This window comes from Trachymyrmex cornetzi, unplaced genomic scaffold (genome assembly GCF_001594075.2).
Source record: "Trachymyrmex cornetzi isolate Tcor2-1 unplaced genomic scaffold, Tcor1.1 scaffold61, whole genome shotgun sequence".
Lineage (NCBI taxonomy): Eukaryota > Metazoa > Arthropoda > Insecta > Hymenoptera > Formicidae > Trachymyrmex > Trachymyrmex cornetzi.
In genome coordinates, this window is record NW_017299926.1 from 3,389,300 (window position 1) to 3,409,523 (window position 20,224).

At 37.5% G+C, this 20,224-nt stretch overlaps 1 protein-coding gene across 1 annotated transcript in view; it reads right to left on the reverse strand.

The window, feature by feature from the left end:
• Positions 1-19,713, reverse strand: part of LOC108766641 (uncharacterized) — a 146,182-nt gene extending 126,469 nt beyond the window's left edge. Inside the window, exon 1 of the mRNA XM_018516049.1 lies at positions 19,011-19,713. The gene's annotated coding sequence lies outside the window, so the exon portion shown is untranslated. The remainder of the gene's footprint in view (positions 1-19,010) is intronic.
• Between the last annotated feature and the right edge of the window lie 511 nt (positions 19,714-20,224).

The following is a 20,224-nucleotide window of genomic DNA, read 5'->3' on the forward strand; positions in this document are numbered from 1 at the left end:
AAACACCCTGTATAATATAAGCTAAGACTATTCATTACAGAAAGAGATGCTAAAAGCTGGATTCAACAAATCGACACAAATAAACATGACTAAACAATAATGTACTTGCGAAGCCGTTTACACTCGCTTAAGCAAGTTGTTCATTCATATTTATTTTGCATTGATTTGCTTGGCGAATCCCTCGTTGAATCCGGTTCAAGAAATACTATCTGCGTTCGAAAATTGTTTTTTCTCTGCATTAGTATGATTTGTAATATCTCCTAATGCATCCGAAATTTCTAGATTTCGCATTACCTCCCCGAATGCCCCAGATTTTTCCATTATCTATTATCAAGCGCAAGCATTCGTTTCTGATTTAAAATAGTTTCAGCGAGCGACGCCGAGAGCTGCCAAGAATCGAAAACATAAAACGCACCAGCGAAAGCTCTCCGAGTCGTTTTTACGTCGGCATCGTTATGGGAAGTCGAGAAAATCGGAAGCCGATGGTTTCGCGAACGAGAATCAAATCGACAGCGATGCAAGCGACAGCGACGTAAATAGCAAACTGCGGATAAAACAAAAATCGTACGTGTGCGCGATACGACACTACCAAGGTATAACATCGCTGATATCCACTTTTCTGGCGGTAGGATCTAACAGTCTTTAGCCGGAAAAAAAGAAAATACAAACGATCGCCGTGGTGGTTGCGGCGTGGTGCGGTATCGCGAAATTCCTCGATAAATAATCCTCGATCTTCGCGAATAGTCGCATAGGTATATACTCGCTGATACTCGCGATATGCGATACACGCCCGCGCGCATACAACACAACTTACACAGAGACAACGCATGCACACACACACACACCGCCTCCACGTTAACCGAAAAAGCTCGGAAACCGGCCGTGCTCGCGACGGCTTAAGTGATTTGCATGCGCGACAGGTGCAGCGCGCGAGTCGGTGTATTACGTGTTTAATTCACGTGTCTCGCATACCCGGCGTTACGATTCCCGCTGATTTCCATAATGCAACCAGGGCAGCACACCGCGCGCCCCGCAGCGCCGTGCCGTGCAACAGAGAGAGGATCCGCCCTGGATCGGCGGTATTTTTCGGCGCGCGAGAGACAGATCGCCCGGAGTTTACGCGCTCCTATCGATCGCGTTAAACGCGTGTCACCAACTGGTCGAAGCGACGCGGCGGCCCCCCGTATACCATCGAATCCGTTGACATCGCGTATTAACTCTTTGTGCTCTCAGGCCGAGGTAAAACTCGATATGTGCCGCGTGGATTATTACGGTACCTATTTTTTGACGGTAAATAATTATTTCTCTTTGATCATAGTTTAGACAGGAAAGGAAATACAGGCCGTTTACTCGTAGTCGCGTTGTGCAAATTGTTTATGATATTTTGATGTGCGAATTGACTCTTTTTACCGTGTGCTGATTTAATTAAAGCCCAGCTAAATTGCCAGATTCGTGTCCGATAATAATAATTGATAATTATAAAAACTGAAGAATACATGCGCAGCGATATCTTGCATATAAAACGGGATAAATGGAGTGCGCGTGATTCGCGTACAATATGAAATTGGATTGTTAATATCGTTATGCTAAATGAAAATATTTTTTAAATCTTTCTAAAAAATCACGATAAAAAAAAAGATAAAATCATACATTTAATTACTCTTAATTAAATCAATATTGTTATTCATAAATTAAATCTCAATCAGATAAATAATTTCTGCTGCACAGTTATACATATTGTAACACACAATGCGGTGAACGTATAAGAAAGTTTCAAATATGGAAAATGAGATTCTATTATTATTATATTATATATTTATGATGTGAACATCGTTCCCTTATTTCAAAAGTGACACAGCTCAAAAAGTTAAGTTACCTAGAAAAGAGAAAAATTATTTTTTAACTTGACAAACAATTATTGATCAAATAACATGGACAAAAAGAATACATTCTTGACAAGATCAAATGTCATTTTTCGTTTCATCTTTAAAAACTCATCCTTTTTGAGTTGTGATAATTTTTTAAGTTAAGTTAGTTCATTTTTTATGATTAATAAGCTGTTTTTGTTTTAACTTGGAAATCATGTTTTTTTAGCTGTGAACGATAAAAGTATATACGATACAAATAAGTAAACATTTAATCGTAGGGTAAATTGTATCATAATTGTTTTTATTTCCTCTAACTGCGATGAGCCCTTTGGTTTTATCGAGTTTCGAGATTAACGACGCGTTATTGGTATCGCTTTCCAAAGACGTGGCGCGTGACAACGACAACACTCGCGCGTTGGTAAACGTAATCACCGGGGAACGTAGTGATGCTGGGATTAAACAAGCAACAATCTCCGGGGTATGAGTTTCATCGAGCGAATATCCAACGCACATCGGCTACGTTCCCAGCGGGGATCGTTGAATTCTAAGTATTCCGCTCCGTCTCGTCTCGCGGAGCGTGTTCCGAATATACGCGGCTCCGTGAACGCCCGAAACAACAAACCGAAAAACGGGGGAAAAAAAAAGCGACTGGAAGAAGAAGGAACGAGAGGAAAATAGTCGTAAAACAATGCGCGTGCTGCTCTTCCTCTTTCCCCCGCTTGCTTTAAAGTTCTAACGACCGGTCCGGCCCGATAAAGCGTGTGTATATATACATGTACAATGACGGCGATGCAGGAGAAGAGCCGGTGCAGCGCGCATGTGCACGCGTGTGTGCACGCGGATGAAAGTCCACGGGGTCATCCACCAGTAGGGAGGCCACGATGTGCTCGCTTCGCTCCGCTCCGCTCCGCTCAACTCCGCGCACTCCATGCCACTGCGCTGGAATTACGTTCGACGTTGGATTAACGTACCGAAAACTCGTTTATGTGTTTTGCCATTGCCGTGTACGGTAGCGAGTTACCCCGGAGACGACTCCGGGATGACTGGGGATCCCAGACGACACAACACGGCGCGACGTGACGCCAAGGGAGTCCTGGGAATGTCCTGGAAGAACCGTAACTCGCGCCGTCTGACCGATTAGGGACTGATTCGAATGCCACCGAAGTTTCCTTCCGTATATTCCGGGGCACACGGATGAGAATCGTATTTTATCGATTGCGAGCGAAAGCTGTTTTCTCATAACGAAAGCTGTGATTATACTCTGAAAAAAGAATCTGGTAGTAGCTACCAAATGTTGAGTGAAATCATTTCCATCTAATATTTGGTTGTATATAGCTAAAAATAATTTTACTTTTTTAAATACACACTGAAAAAATTGTTTTAATTTTAATAAATATTTGTTTCAACAAGTTTTAAGCATTTACCAAGTGTAAACATATATTTATTTGATACGAAAACTATTAATTTGGTTTAATTATTAGCTTTCTGTTGAATAAATACCTATATATTTACTGTAAGTAAATGTTTACTTACAATTAATACTATTTAAAGAAATATTATTAAGGTTTAGTAAACTTTCTTTTCAGTGTAGTAAGTTATCAAACATAATAATATAACCAACCGTTTGGTAATAATTATTAAATATTTAGAAAAGCAAAATTATTTTTATGATTATATTAATCAAACATTTAAATGAAATTATTAGGTGTTAAACTTAATTCCTGCCGTTTTTTCATCTCCAAAATTGATTTGTTTCGAAGGGAAATACCTTAATGAAAGTATTATTAATAAAGTATTATTAATTAGTAATAAAGTAGAAAATGGAGGAAATTATTTTGTTTAAGGTATTCATTCATCTTCCCTTCGAAACAAATCAATTTTGGAGATGAAAAAACGGCAGGAATTAAGTTTAATACCTAATATTTCAAAACATTTGGTAATTATTATTAAATTTTTCTCTATGTAGCCCAATGAAGTGAACTTTTTTTTATTTTATATTTATATTATCATTAGTGCGATAGTATACAAAACATTTGGTAATTATTATTAAATTTTTCTCAATGTAGCCCAATGAAGTGAACTTTTTTTTATTTTATATTTATATTATCATTAGTGCGATAGTATTATTAAACGTGATTTGATATGAAACGTACGGAAACGATTTAATTCTTAACTCAACGTATATATTTAACGCATATACAAGACGTTCTACAATTCGTGACTTAAATTTTAATCGCGTTCTCAGAGCAAGTTGGACTTTTCCTTGGTAAAAGGCTTTTGGTGAATTAAACTTCAGAGAGCCAAATAGATAACAAAGTCACATTCTTTAGCTAATTTCAGACCAACTCTACTGTAATAGAAAATTTCAAGATTTACTTGCAAAAGTATGTAATGTTAAGAATCAGAAATTGCAACGAGTGATAATCTTTCTCAACATTTTCGCTAAATCGATTGTAACTGTAAATATAAAATGAAACATTCGGCTATAGTGCTGTAAGTAGTCAGAAGATTTACCGTTAAACTTCAAATTACGAGTAGTACGGAGTATCCTATTTTCGAATTTCTATATACCTATAATTATATTCCTAAAAATATAGTTGTATTTATATAGGGAATATATTTTCTCTTAAAGAAATATATCTGGTAATTTATATTTCAGGCGATAAAAGATCTCGCTATCACCAGTTTTCCTATATCGTAAAAGTTAAACGTGAAGAAACTCGGATCATACAGATAAGAAAAGGAATTTATGCATTTAGTTCTTTATGTCACTTTAAACTGCTTCTTCGAAATTATCGACAAGACAGAAACGCGTTGCATTTACGATATATATTATTCAGGTTCATTACTTCCATGTAAATCAGCATGAAATAACGATGTCGTAAATTAGCAGCGTGGAGGCTTAATTGAGCGCCCTTTAAAATTTCACTTGTCTTTATTGTGAAGTTCTCTCCTAGGCTAAGTGGGCACGTGTATACGGCGTTTCCATCTAAAGGGTTAAGGATTAATAGTAGTAAAAGATTTGTCCATTCGTTCTGTGTACGAGCCACGTGTTAACGGTATAAAATACTTACAAAGACGAAAGTTTACGATCGTGTCGAATTGTCAATTACTCATGCGTGCGTTGAAAATGCCAAACAAGCAAATTTAGTGCTGATCGAACGTTACAACTTGGAAATTAGTTGAAACTCGATTGCGATACGTCTTGCACGTACGGTCTGTATCTTTAATTCCTAGCAAGTTGCACACAGTTAGTGCCCGATTGTCAAATGGAAAGTCCTAAGACTCATGTATCGAATCGAAGATAAAGTTTCAGTAACAATAAAAGAAATTGCGCGTCTCATACATAAAACAAATATCATATTACATTTACAAAAGTTAGAGATAGCATCTCCATGATTATTCAAAAGATTAATAAAATGGATTTTATTTATAATATAAAGTTTCGATAACAATAAAAAAAAAACCCGCGCGTTTCATACATAAAACAAATGTCATATTATATTTCAAAACGTTAGAGAAAGCATCTCCATGGTTATTCAAGAGATTAATAAAATAGATTTTATTGTATAACAGTATAAATAAGTTCCAGTAACAATACATCAAAGAAACCGCGTGTTTCTCATACATAAAATCAATATTATATTTAAAAAAGTTAGAGAATATATCTCCATGATTATTTAAAAGATTAATAAAATAGAATTTACTTTATAACAATGTAAATAATAAATTTTTGGAAAAACAGCTAAAACGTAGTTCTGTGGGCTTTCCATTTTGTAAATATAAATATTCAACACAATTTCCTAATTTTCCAAGTCATTTAGTAATTTTACGAGTAATTTCAGTGACATTATCGAATTCTTTCAACTACACTGTTAAATTCATAATGTCAAATTAGGCTCAATTTAAATTATTTTAATCATACGTATCTATATCTAGCTCGCCACCTGCTCCTGCCTAACATGACGTTAATTTGACTAAAAAAATGGAGTTCAATAATTTAACCAAGAAAATATATTTTGATTCAAATTTTTTGTTTATTATTTATTAAATGTAGTATAAGTTATGGATAATGTTTATTTTGAAAATACTAATTACAAAAATGGAATAATTTAAATTTTGACACAGATGGAAGTTACGAATAACAAAATTTTATTTAATTCAAGAAATTAGGTTACCATTGCTCTTTTAATGTCTAACAATGTAGCGGTAGCGTAACGAAAGCGCTTCTAAATCCCGCAAGTTAGAATCGCCGAAAAGAGAAAAAGTAACAGCAAATAATGAGATGAGTACTCCCGTCTCGGTCTGACGCCACTTCCGTGTTATTATGTAAAGCTAGTATTCGCCATCTTTTTGCATGAAAGGAAATAAAATCAGCAAGAGAGAAAGCGAGCGAAAGAGAGAGAGAGAGAGAGGAGTGGGGGAAGTGCAACCGTCACGTCGATTCCAACCATTTCTGGATAGCTCTCCACGGTGGTTCGCAACGGTTCAATTGGATCAAACCCGTCGCTACGCGCGATGCACCTTGCACAGGATCTGCACGGACGAATCGAGCTCGTTGCAGCTCGAAGGGCGCGGTCGAAGAAGCGCGAGACGAAGAAGACAAGAGAAAGGAAATCGCGTTATGAAAAATCCTGGCGCGGCTAAAGCCGGAATTTAACACGGTTCGACTCATAGTGACCATCCCGAATCGTCCACGACGAGAGCATTGGACGAACGAGTTTTTGTTTACAGTAACATCGAAGGATTGAACCACCCACAATGCATTCCAATGTCGCTTCCTCTGGGCAATCGAGACTTTTGAAAAAGCTCCAACTAAAGAATGTCCCTTCATCTTTTTAAATACCTACCTCCTATTATTTGACTCGGCCGTGTCTCGGCTAACAATATTTATACTAATGTGTATGTAAACATAATTCATTTAACTTCCTAATACCAATTTGGAAACAGAGATAGAACCCCCTACCATTTTTCATAGAATTTTATCATTTCATACACTGATTCAATGTCAAATTATACCTAATTTGAGTTATTTTTAATCATTTCTATAGGTCGCCATTGCTTCTACCAATATCCAATATATCGTTAATTTGACTAAAATAATGCAATTAATTAATTTATAACTAAAAAAAATCTATTAAATTTAACTCAAATTTAGTTTATTATTTACGCGTTAAATGCATACGTTAATATGAACGATGTTTACTTTGAAATTAACGACGGAAATGGATTGATTTACATTTTGACATACATGATGGAAGTTAAAATAACAAACTGTTATTTAACTCAAAAAATTAGATTACCATGGTCCCTTTCATATATTTCATAGTATATACAACTTTAAAGATATTAATTTATAAAAATTTTAGTTTATCGTATAACAACGTTATCGCCTCAGTAATATTGCATTAAGCGCGTCAAACGGTTATCTTGTAATATTATATATACTTTTTAAGATAACATTTATATATGATTCATTTTTATAATTCACTTTAGGTGATTCATTTCGTATATTACGGCAAATATACGAGAAGCTTTAACGGCGCCAAGCGACGAATAATTCACCAAATTTTTGGCGCTGTTACAGATTCTCATACGCGATCAGCCAAATTGGATGCAGATAACGATTTTACTTCTTTCAACAGTTGAACATTTCTGTGAATATGTTTATTCGATCTATTTCTAATAATATGTGTGCGATGATGTTTAAAAGTAAACCGTGTAAATACGTCTTAAGCTGTACGTGTAATTCCCACGGGATTTCCAACTAACTATGCATAATTCTAATACGCGTAAAAGCCTCTTATGCTCCTTATCTTTTCATCGTTTAACAAACAACGCATTAGCATGATTCACTTTTTGATGCTTCGTTTGGGATTATCTTGTCAAAAGGCAGTCGTATAAAATTGGTTTATGCTACACATATATCTCTTTATGACTTTCCGATTGTATAGTTTTAATATGCATTAAAATTGCCAAATGAGATTAGCCTCTTCTCGTCCTTTACCAAACAACGATTCAATGACAGTTTCTCTGGAAACATTCACGCGATTCCTTTTTCGACACTTCATTGAACGTAATCGAAAACGAATCGCATTAATTCGAGGATTCCACAATTCCTATTTCTCTTCCGGGATTCCGTGCATGGATTTTAATATGCACTCCTCGGCGACGAAGTAATGTCGATAGCACCGTGTCGGTAAAGCGAAATAATAAAATGACACGAGAGGGATTCTCTCGACGACGAGACGTACCGAAACCAAGACAAACTAATTGTAAACGAGCTTCAAGGAGAAGGTGGCGAAAGCAGAAGAGAAGAGGTAAGGAGCACAGCGAGCAACAGCAACAGCAGCAGCAGCAGCAGCAGGAGAAGATCCTCGTATTCGAGACGCCGAGATTCCAGTTTCTCCGTTAGTCGAGAAGCGAGCGGCGGTCGCGCGGAGGAGATGAGAGAAAGGAGGAGAGGGAAGGAGAGAGGAGAAAGAGAGGAAGAGAGATCGAGGGAAAGAGAAGGAGAAGAGAGGTCTTCTGATGGTATATACGCCGAGGCAACCAGCCTAACTCGCCGAGGTCGGGTCGAATAATAAAATAAAAGAGCACGTCGGGTGGATGGGGTGCAAGGTGGTAGCGTGGTAAAGGTAGAAGAAGAGGAAGAAACTTTGCTACGGGAACGATGGGTGGTTACGTGTGGCCGCCGCCGCCGCCGCCGCCGCCGCCGCCGCAGCCCGTATATACTATATGTGTAGTGTTGGTGGAGAAAGATGAAACCGAGGAATCGAAGGGGAGTGCGAGAGAAAGACTGATCTCGGCGTTGCCACATGCTCACTGAATTTCCGAGCGCCTCAAATATATAAAGGCCGTCTTTATAAGACCGCCGTGTGCTTATGCGACTGCCTTCGAAACTCGCATCAAATTCTTGACGTCTCATTAAACATCGTCAGGTTTCAAGAAGTTAAACGTTACGCCGCTTTACGCACGACGGGCCGCTCCTACGTGCAGAAGTAACGAATCCACCGGACACAGAGAAGCCGTTCTTTCGCTTCTTCCCGTCTTGCCGCTTTCGCGCATTCTCCGCGAATCAGAGAGTCTACCTCGTATGCGAAGGATATTATATAGAGTGTAAATAAACTACAGGTGCAAACTTGAAAGATTAATGGAGGTCATTGCGAGGAACAAGCAAGTCTTAATAAGCATATATCCGGAAACTAGTAATTACAGGAAATATTCAGCTTTTCAATTTGTAAGTCAGCAATTCTTTACATTAGCTTATACATCTTACAGCAGGTCGTATCCAAAAAGTTATGAAGCACTGTAAGAATTTATATTTTTTTCAAATCAAAAAGAAAATATTTAATTTCTGGAACCGTATGTTGAGTGAAGCTTCTTTGTTCTGTTCAATCAATTCGGTTAAGTCTTATAGATTGTATCTGCAGTTTATATATACTATGTATAAAGTTTCAAAGTTATATTAATGTGTTCCCATTGACAGGTACTAATTAATTGTTGTTTTCATAACCAATTTGCTCTAGAAATATTAGTTCCTTCGCGAGCCTACTTACTTGAGGAACGATTTGCCTGCCAAGAATGATTAACTACTTGAAGTGTGATAGGCTTTCTTCGATATTCTTAGTATCTTAGAATGGTGTTAACCTTAATTTTACCGCTTATTAATCGTTCGATTTTACCTCAGGAAAATGAAGTAACGCCTGTAGTCTCACAAATCCATCCCAAATCTATCCCAAACAATCTTTATGGATTCTTTGATAAGTCTGCTGTGGATTTTCCTTAGTAAGATATTTTCTATTCAAAATAACATGGCCATTTCCTACGAACATTCGTTACAGGACGTAAACTGTATAAAATATCCTTGATGTAACGCAATATCTTTTTTGAAAACAGTAGATACAAAATTTCCATTTCTAGATATTCATTATTATACAAAATATCTTGGTATAATAACACACCGTGCGCTAATTACATGTAAATTTTATATTAATATTACATTTTCCGTCATTTCAATACTATTTTTTCCTGCGTAAATTATCTCGTGAACGTAACATACAAGACAGAAGAAATGTTTCATGACGTTTAGCAAAAGCTCTGTATCATTGATGATACGTGTAGATTGACGTCTCTAATATTTATTCAAACATTAATGAGCAATTAGTAATGTTAAAATTATATCTTTTTCATGGGTAATCATGGTCAACAAACGAGCTCATCTATCGTACCAAGTAATTACGCATAATAATTGTGACGATTGCGCCTACAGTCTCACGAGCATCGTAATGTCATAAATTTTAACTGATTAATCTGTAACTGTATATCTACCTCTCACAGAGATTACGAATTCTTTTAGTAAAATAAAATATTGTTGAATTAAATGTTATTCTTAAAATTAGTTTAATTATATTTAATTTTTAAACTAATTATACATAATTGCATAATTATGTCGTTATTTTTACTGTTGTAATTGGAAGCATTCGAGAAAAGATATCAAGATAAAAAATTAAATTTCTTTAAGCTGTCGTGGTTGGTTGGACTAATTCTATCCTGATATCTTTATGTTTCTCATTAGAGAATATTAATTTGATCTTTTTTGTTATACAGTGAGTTTCAAATTGACATAATATTTCACTTATATATTAAATATAATTAAAGTTATTCTTGTGCTAAATATTTTGGGAGTTCGTTGATATTTCACAATCAAAATAACGGTTGTGTTTGGATAAATTAGATGGATTATGTTGGAAACTCTTTGTTGACCGCTTTCCGCTATGGTGCACAATATTTGCAACGTATTCGGTCTCTCGCCGAGTTTAAACGGCAAAGTCAACAGTGTGCGGTATGCGCGCATTATTTCTCGTATTATGATATTCTGCGAGATACGAATCTCGAGATAGAAAAATTGCCGGTAGGAGAAATAATGTCGACCCGGTTCGTTGCGAACGAGAAACGTGATGCAGCACGAGGCCGTAAAAATGAATTATTGTATTCGGAATTATCGGGGTTGCATCGACCGCGAATGCGTGCGAACGCGTTATTTCCGTAACGCGAAATCGAATTTATCGAGATTTCGACGTTGACAGGATACAGATCGACATAACGAGTCATAAAGCATCGCCGTTAATTGCATCATCGGACAACCACATTTTCCACAATTTTTTGAAATGTCCGACACCAAATCATTCTTCCCACTGATGCATACGCTCGGCTTTAATTTTTATTAATGCCCTCTGCGAAATAAGAGGAAGCATAAAGTTTTGTAACTTCCTTACATCATTCAATCATCTATTCTTCTCCATCTGAATTTCGCGTCCGTTTACCTTCAAAGAGCGACGGATTTGCGTTGGACGAGCGTAATAAGAAAGGCAATCTAGCGCGTAAAATAATCGCATATTTCCTATTTCCAGCGAGCTGGCGACTTCATAGAAATTAATGCAATTGCGCGCGGACACCGCGATGCAATTGCGTTTAAAGAGCATTTATTCCGCGCGAGACTGTTTTTCTCTCTCGAGTCTCTGCAATAAATTATATCTCATCTCAGCGGCATGATGGTACTGTTAGGTATATTAAGAAAATTGTTTATAGGCAAAATAGTGGCGGTGCCGCGACAAGAACGGGTATATATTCCTCTCTCGTGAGCTGTATATGCGCTGTATGCGCGACTGTGCCGTGTAGCCGTGTAGCCGCGTATACGTCGTGTGTGGTGGGTACCTACTGGTTAAGCGAAGCACGTGTTTTTCTTTGCAAAACGAACAGAAAATGCAGGAACACCTGTTACCTGCGTGATACATTATTTCGCGATACTCCCTGCGTCACTCCAGAATACGGAAAGAGGACAACCGCGACTCGTCCGTCGCGTCGGGTGTATACATTTTCGGGCAAAATAAATCGATCGAGCGCGAGAAGAACACGCCCTTGCGCCCGATGGATTTAATTTTAATCTCAGCAGTATTCTCAAAGGGCTTTGAAAAGTGCGCCAAACGAACTGATTGCGTCGATATTTGTCAAGAAGCAAATATTTATCCGATACTACAATTGCCAATTTGTCAAATATAATTGCATTTTCCGTTCACCGCGCGTAATTTAGCCCTATAGTTGGAACGAAACACTTTTTATTGCGTTTCGCAAAATGCAGGGAAATCTCGATTGTTTCAAATTAAATGAGAAACGCATCTATTAAACTGACACGGCCATTTTAAGCATTGAAATATACGGATATTTACGCTTTTTTTTTCATGCTAACGTTTTGTATCAATGTTTTGTCTCGTTTTTTGTTTTTGTTTTTCCAAATGCTTCGTCAAAAGCACGTGATACGAAAAATACATTGTTAATACAATTGATCTTACAATTAATAATTAAAACACATTATAAAAGGGGCCTTAATAAAAGAAATTATTTGTTGATAAAATAAAAAAAAATTCTGTCAATAAAATTCTATTATTCAATTCTTCCTAAAGTACGTCTGGTGTAACGAAGGATGACAATTGATAGAAGAGAAAAATATGAGCACGCAAACTGGTATATGTGCGCAGAATATATTGGTCCTTTTTTATTAAACGACGTTGTTCAAACAAGCGAACGTTCGATTAAACAATATTCAGATAAACGACCGGTTAAATGGTGTTGAGGTATAGTATAGACTCCAATGCACGATTAAAAATAACAACGAGATGGATAACCTTAAACTGAATTTTTATCAAAGTTGTCCCAATGGAATAAAATAGAATACAGCATTACATTTATTGGCACGCACGCATCTCTTCGTTCTCAATTGTTTACATTTCTGAAAACTACAAATGCGCACACCTATAAAACTGAACTGTATGGGAATTCTATGAATAACGTGAATGCGTGTACGTACATAATTAAACCTACGAAAAATTAAATAATGCAAGTTACGCACTTAAAAAATATCTCAATATCGATGAAAAGGTCCTATGTCGACATAGTTTATATGTGAATGGCAAACGTTCGTACGTTGGTTTCATGTATTAATTAGTCACTTCGCTGCAAATTATCGGCACGTCGAAAAGCCGATGAAACTACAGGCAGTTTCGACAATTTGGACTACGTTTCCATTTTCAGTTTCCTATACATATACATGCATATTATCGGTATGCCGAGTCCTGCCGCGATTGTAAATAAAAGCTCGATTATTGCGTCGCGCAAATATTATGTTTTTTTATTGAACGTGCTCTGAAACGCTCGATGCGTATCACATACGTTATTAATATGCAATCAAAGATCAACAATCGTTTTGCCGTTACGATCGATTTGCTTTTAAAGTTTGTTTCGGAATTGTCGAAATGGAATATGTTTTAAATCATGTTTATGCATATATCACCATAATGATTGATTTATTGTTACTACCAACACAAACTCGAGTTTCATTTCACAATAATCTCTTTTTCATTTTTCGGTTATTTCATTTCAGTACAATATATATGGAGTTATTTCAACATTGAATTTTTTCAAATATAATCTAGCTTGTTTAAGCTAAGGAAAAAAAAAACTCGGTGTCAAATGAACATCGTTAATGAAAGCGTATGTTTCAATGATAAGACTACAGTGTTCAACAAAAATTTCAAAAATCATAATCCTGAATATATAAATGCGGCACAGTAGATATTCATTGTACCGAAATATTGTTGGAAAATATCATTCTCTCGAATATGTGAGATTTTATTCAAAAATGTACGGAAAAATAATCGGAATTTGAAAGATGTATGTAAAACAATACATGCAACATTTTGCCCAACTTGACTACCTGAAATATCTCTATTATTTTTAACAATATTTAAATATAAAAGTACGCAAAAATAATTTTTCGATTAAAGAGGAACAAACACAGTCTGCAAAAACTTTTTGTTAATTATTTTCTTTTCCTGAGATTTAAAAATCATTCATATTTTCCTTTTGTTTCCTCACTTAGTGTAATTTTTATTAATATATTCAGCGTTATGTGCATATAAATTATAATTAACCAAATGAAGAAATTAGATGTTATTCATAATATTTTCTTCATTAGAGAAAATAGTTTTTTACATATAAACTTTTTCATATTATTATAAAAGTAACGAAAGTGTGTTAATATGTGTATTAGATGAATATATAATGTAAAAAATCTATCCGCTTTCATCTTTATTAAACATAATTAAAAATCAAAGACTTTCCGTATCTTAAATGAAATACGTAAACTCGCGGTAACAAATTTTTGAAATAATGTTTCATTCAGCCGACTTTCAATAACTCAGAATTTTTTCTATATAACAGTATTTCGAATATTTTAGCCAATTTCAAAACGATGGCACATCGAGATAATTTTTCTACCGCTTTTTTCACGTACCTCTTCGGATTAATGTGACTTTGAAGGACTTTCGGGAATTTTCTACTCTCACAATTATTTTGGACCATTGAAATTTCAAAGCAATGACATCTGGAGATAACGCGTTTTTTCCACATATCTCATCACATTTTTTCGGAGTCTCTTTTTTTGGGAGCCACGCGTTTCGTCCATTTCGCGAACGTGACGCTCGTTAACGGTCACCGACATCGACGACACATTAGCAAACACGTCTGTCCCACTCGCATGATTTCACGACATCGGTGGCTGACATCTTGTATATTTACACGATCTGCGAGAAAACACAAATACTTTGTCAATAGATTTAACTCGGAATAAAATATATGTATAGGGTGTTTCTTAAATAGCGGACACTAATCATATAACGCTATTCCTGATTAAAAATTGAGTCGAAAAGTCCTCTACAATTTTGCAATTGTCGCAATGATTGATGAAACATTAATTTCTAAAGATTGCCGAGTCACATAATGCTATAATCCTGATAAAAAATTGAATCAAAAAGTCCTCTACCATTCGTCCATTTTGCAATTTTCATGATAGTTAATGGTTGGACAGCCAAATACGCGCGCAATATTTAGAAATTAATATTTCGTCAACCATCATTGCGAAAAATTACTAAATTGTAGAGGACTTTTCGACTCCATTTTTAATTAGGAATAACGCTATGTAATTAGTATCCGCTATTTAAGAAACATTCTGTATGCCATATTAACACTAGATCTGATTCTCGATACTTGTCGAGGTGTTTTAACATTTGACGAATAAGCATCGAGCGACAGACTTCAGATATCAACTATTTATTAATCGCTGTACTAAATACATATAAATCATGCGGAAATGTAATCGCTAATATTATCTGACAACTATGAAAGCAGCACTGCCCTTGTAAACGAATATCGCATGTTTACTTTTATGCTGAATAAACTGCTGACACATTATTTCCATTAATACCGTAACGTTCAACACAAAAAGTTGATTACGACGTTAATAATCTTAACGTTAAACATCGAACCAGTAAAAACCATTGAAACATATTATTATAATCTCCATATGAGGATAATCTAGATAAGATTTTATATGACATTAAATAGTCCTTGTCTATAAATGATTGAGAATCACACTCGATGCAAACTTATCACGTAAAGTTATAAAATTTTAAGTAACAACCAAATGAATTTTGCACCAATAAAATCTTGAAAACTGTAACGCTCCATACTGAAAATTGATTACATTAATATATCGTAATTTAAATATTGAATTAGTAGAAAAAATTAAAAATTTATGATCTTCGTAATGAAGATAATCTATAATAAGATTTTATACGGAGTTAAATAATCCCTGTCTGAAAATTATTGAGAATGACATTTGACGCAAATTCTTCATGTAAAAGTTAAAATAATAATCAAATTAATTATTGTGAATTAACAAAATCTTGAAAACTGTAACGACCAAAAATTGATTAAGACATAACAATCGACACTGCATCACTAGAAAACATTGAAAAATTATTATAATCTTCGTAATACAAATAATCTATAATACGATTTTATACAACGATAAATAATTTCTGTCTGAAAATTATTGAGAATGACATTCGACGCAAACTTTTCATGTAAAAGTAGTTTAAAATGACAATCAAGTTAATTATTGTGAACTAATAAAATTTTGAAAACTGTAACGATCAAGATCAAAAATTGATGACGACGTAACATTCAACATTAAATCAGTAGAAAACATTGAAAAATTATTATAATCTCCGTAATGCAAATAATCTATAACAAGATACGACGTTAAATAATCCCTGTCTGAATAATTATTGAGAATCACGCTTGACGCAAACTTTTTACGTAAAATTTTAAAATAACAATCCAATTATTTTGGACCAATAAAATCTTGAAAACTATAACGCGCGCTGAACAAAGACCGAAGACCGATTACAACGTTAATACCGTAAACATTAAAAAATTATTCTAATCTTCATAATGCAGACAATCTCTAGATTTTATACGACGTTAAATAATCCCTGTCTGAATAATTATCGAGAATCACACTTGACGTAAACTTAAAGTCTTTTAAAATCCATCCACAGACAAAGAGTATTTGCGTCTTTTCCCGGATCATTCAATTATACGACGAAACGTCCCGACTTATAACGTTATCGCGTGTAACAACATTGCAAGTGATGACAAGGCAACGACTGTCGCGTATACGCACTTGTCGTCGCTTGGGACGCGTCGTCCGGTCTATATTACATCAAGATGCGGGTCTGGATCTTACGGATATACGGTAATAAGCTACTACGCGAACTGGTTCCCATAGAGACGCTGTGCTCTCGTCCGTCATTCACGCGGACGCGTGCGCGCGAGTGGAGACACGCGAGAGCGTGACGAGTGTACGGCGCGCGGTCCGAGAGAAAAGGGATTTGCAAGGCTCGAGAACGCGGGAGAACGCGGGAGAACTCGGGGAGCGAAGAAAGGAGCGCGGGGAGGGGGCACGGCAAGAAAGGAAAGAGGCAAGAGAGAGCTCTGGAGCAGCACTTAAGGATAATAAACTACCGCGATAGTGCGAAAGAGAAGGGGGGGTGGTGCGACATCTTTCGCGGCGTACGTACCACGGAGCGCAGCAGATCTTCCGAAATTGATCGTGCTTCGTGCAACGCGCATACTCTCATTACGCGGCCAGCGGAGTACATGACAATAAATGGACCTTTCCCGACGAAGGAAGGAGGCGAAAACGCGCCTTTCGGCACAACCAGCACGCGTCCCGAAACGCTTCCCCGATGCATCTTTCAAGAATACCCACACTCTTTTATCTTTTTCACACTCCGGGGTTGAAACACCGCAAATTCTTCATTCCTAAAATTCCATAACTTTTCCCTGATTTCCAGACACAATTTTTCTTGATGCTTTCAACATTTTGAAATTTTTTGTATTCATGTCCCGACGTAGAATTCGTCAAATATTTTGTTGAGAGAGCAATTTAACACGACAATGTAAATTATTATTAATGTTGCAGATACTGTTTGCATTTAATTGTTAAGTCGGTAGTATTCCGAAACTGCGTAGATGTATGCATAAACTTTCTCAAAACCAAGAATTTTATTTTTCCCGAACATTCCCTGATTTTTCCCTGATCTCTCTGACCGTTTTCAATTTTCCTGACATTTCTCTTTGTGGCAACCTTGACATTTTTCCAACCATAACGAACTTTGCTGACAGGACGCTCGATAATCACGGTAAAAGTGATTCAAGTTACCTTTATTATTTACAAATAACGAATAATAAAAGTCAGTATACAACTAATAAGAGAAAACTAAAATAAGAAATAATTAATAATTCTATATATATATATAATTAAAGTGAAATTATAATATAATAATAAAAAACAATATTACAAAAACAATAGGCAACCATGAAGATGGCTGAAAAAAGCAACCGAAACGTCGGAAATATATGTACAGGTGAAGAATAAAGAAGAATTGTAACGTACATTAATAATAACTGTGTACTAGCTCTTAGATGTCTATTCTTTTTGTAATATTGTTTTTAATATTGAGAGCTCGATTAATTTATATTGTTAATATAATAATAATACGTAGCAGTGTAACATTATAAATAAAAAATGTTGCAAGCTACACATATGAGAGTATTGCATAAATATGCAATAGATAGTATCACATGATTCGTTAAGCAAAATAATAGGAATACCGTGTGTTCATTTTTTCAAACTTTTTAAAATTTTACATTTTAAACGAAATTGTAATATTTTCATATGTTTATCATTCTTATACATACGTTGCCATACAATCATCTTGCGTAGTAAACACATTACTTCAATGGGATAAAAAAGGACGAGCGTAAAAAGCGTGACTGAAAGAAACGGATCTGTCCCTCCTCATAAATCCGTGTCGAACGTATTGGCGATGTTTCGATAGCTCGCGGGATTTTTTCGCCATGGAATTTCGCAGTATCGTCAACAGCAAAACGACGACGTATCGACGTGCCGTTTCAGAACGTCACAACGCAGGGAGGGACCGTCGATTATGGAAAATGGTACGACGGACGGATCGCGGATTTTAACACAAAATAACACGTAGACGTATAAACTGCAAACCACCGAGTATCACGAAAACCATTTCGCGAGTGCGCGTGATGTCCGGTCTGCGCGATCGAGAGAGATCGCCCTCGGCGGCCCTCCGACAGAGAGATTATCGAGATATTCGGACATCGAGGCTCTCGTACGGACAGCCTCTTCGCTCGAGAGGAGAGCGACCACTGTACCGTGTTAACGTACACGCAAACACGCACACGCACGTACACGATTACGCGGACCTGTAATTCGGCGAATTCAATTTTCGACGCTGTAAATACGGCGGATATATATCTCGCGTAGGATTCAAATTCCGTTTACTTCTATTACTCGCGGCGTTCGAATTGTAGATACATACAATGCGGACAGTAGACGAGTTTGTGTCCCGCATGAAAGAAAAAAAAAAAGAGAGGAAAAAAAGAAAAATAAATAAAAGAGACAACTACATCGCAATGTGTTTTGATACAGACTGGCGGCAGCGTTCAAGTTTGATTATAGAGAGTGACATATTTACAACGACGTTACGTCGAAACTCGCCTGACTACCCTGGTTTCCGCGTCGTGCCACGGTACACGCATCTGTCGCACGCATACACGCACCCACACGCAGCGTTACGCGGAGGGATAGATCGCGTCTATACCCGCTCGTGTTTTACTCCAAATTTGATTCGGACGCTCACTTACCGAGTCGATGGACCACCACCGCCGTCGTCGTCGTCGTCGTTGTCGCTGGCGAGGGGTGGCGAGGGCGGAGGGATGGCGAGGTCCGAAACGCGCCTAGGGGAGACGACGCCGCGCCTGATAAATCCACCGTTCGTGGAGGCCGACGAGGCCGACGAGGGATCCGAGCGCCGGCAGCGCGACAACGCACACTCGACTACGGGCCGCACACATAAGAGCTCGTACACACTTGGCTGCTGGGCACTTGTGATCCGCACGCACTATATACTATACTATATTCACCGGGAAACCAGAAGCGCTCGCGAGGACCGAGGACAGGAGTCGCGAGCGCGCGCGCGCACGCGAAACCGCGACCGCGGCGACCAATTATAATACGATACGATTTTAATGCAACGATTCACAATTGACTATTCGCGCGAGATCGACGGGCGAATCTCCACCGGTATTTCCGCTCGCTCGCTCGTTCGTTCGTTCGTTCGTTCGTTCGTTCGTTCGCGCACCCGCGCCGTCGGAATTCAGATGCGGACGCGATTATAAAACTGCCGACGAGCCACCGTTCTTACTCCACGAAGCACACAGTGGCCATTACCCTCGTCGCCTTGCGACGAGCGAAGAAGCGCGTTTTTGTTTTCTTTTTTTTCTCTTTAATTTTGCTCTCCTCTCCAACGGAGACGACGGCAACGCGTCTTACCGCTGCGAGGTCGTGGTAGCGACTGCTCTCGGGAGACTGGCGGCGCAGCCCGATCGACCAATCGCGTGCCGGCTTTTACCGAGCGCCATCTTGCCCCTACCCGAGCACAAAGAGGCCGCCGACCGAGCGCTCGCGGAAACGCACGATCGCTCTCGCTCGTGACTCGTCGCCGTCGCCGTTCCACCCTCGCCATGCCACCATCGTCACCACTACCACCACTACTATTACCCTAGCGGCGGTGGATCGACGTGCGTTTTGCGGCTTCGCTCCTTCGGTGTCCTAACTTTCGATATAGGGGTTTTATGGCAGGATTAAGCGTGCGGGGGACCATCGACGAGCCTTGTATTTTCAGACTTGTGCACTTATACTCGTGAGTTAGGCGATTCGCGATTCGCGACTCGGAGTATCATCGTCCTGCGATCACCTCGAATGATGACTGTTTTACGAAAAGGGGAGCCGTCTGATATATCTTTATTGCGCTTTCATTCACGCGTGACATCCGATAGAGGGATTTTTGTATCGCACG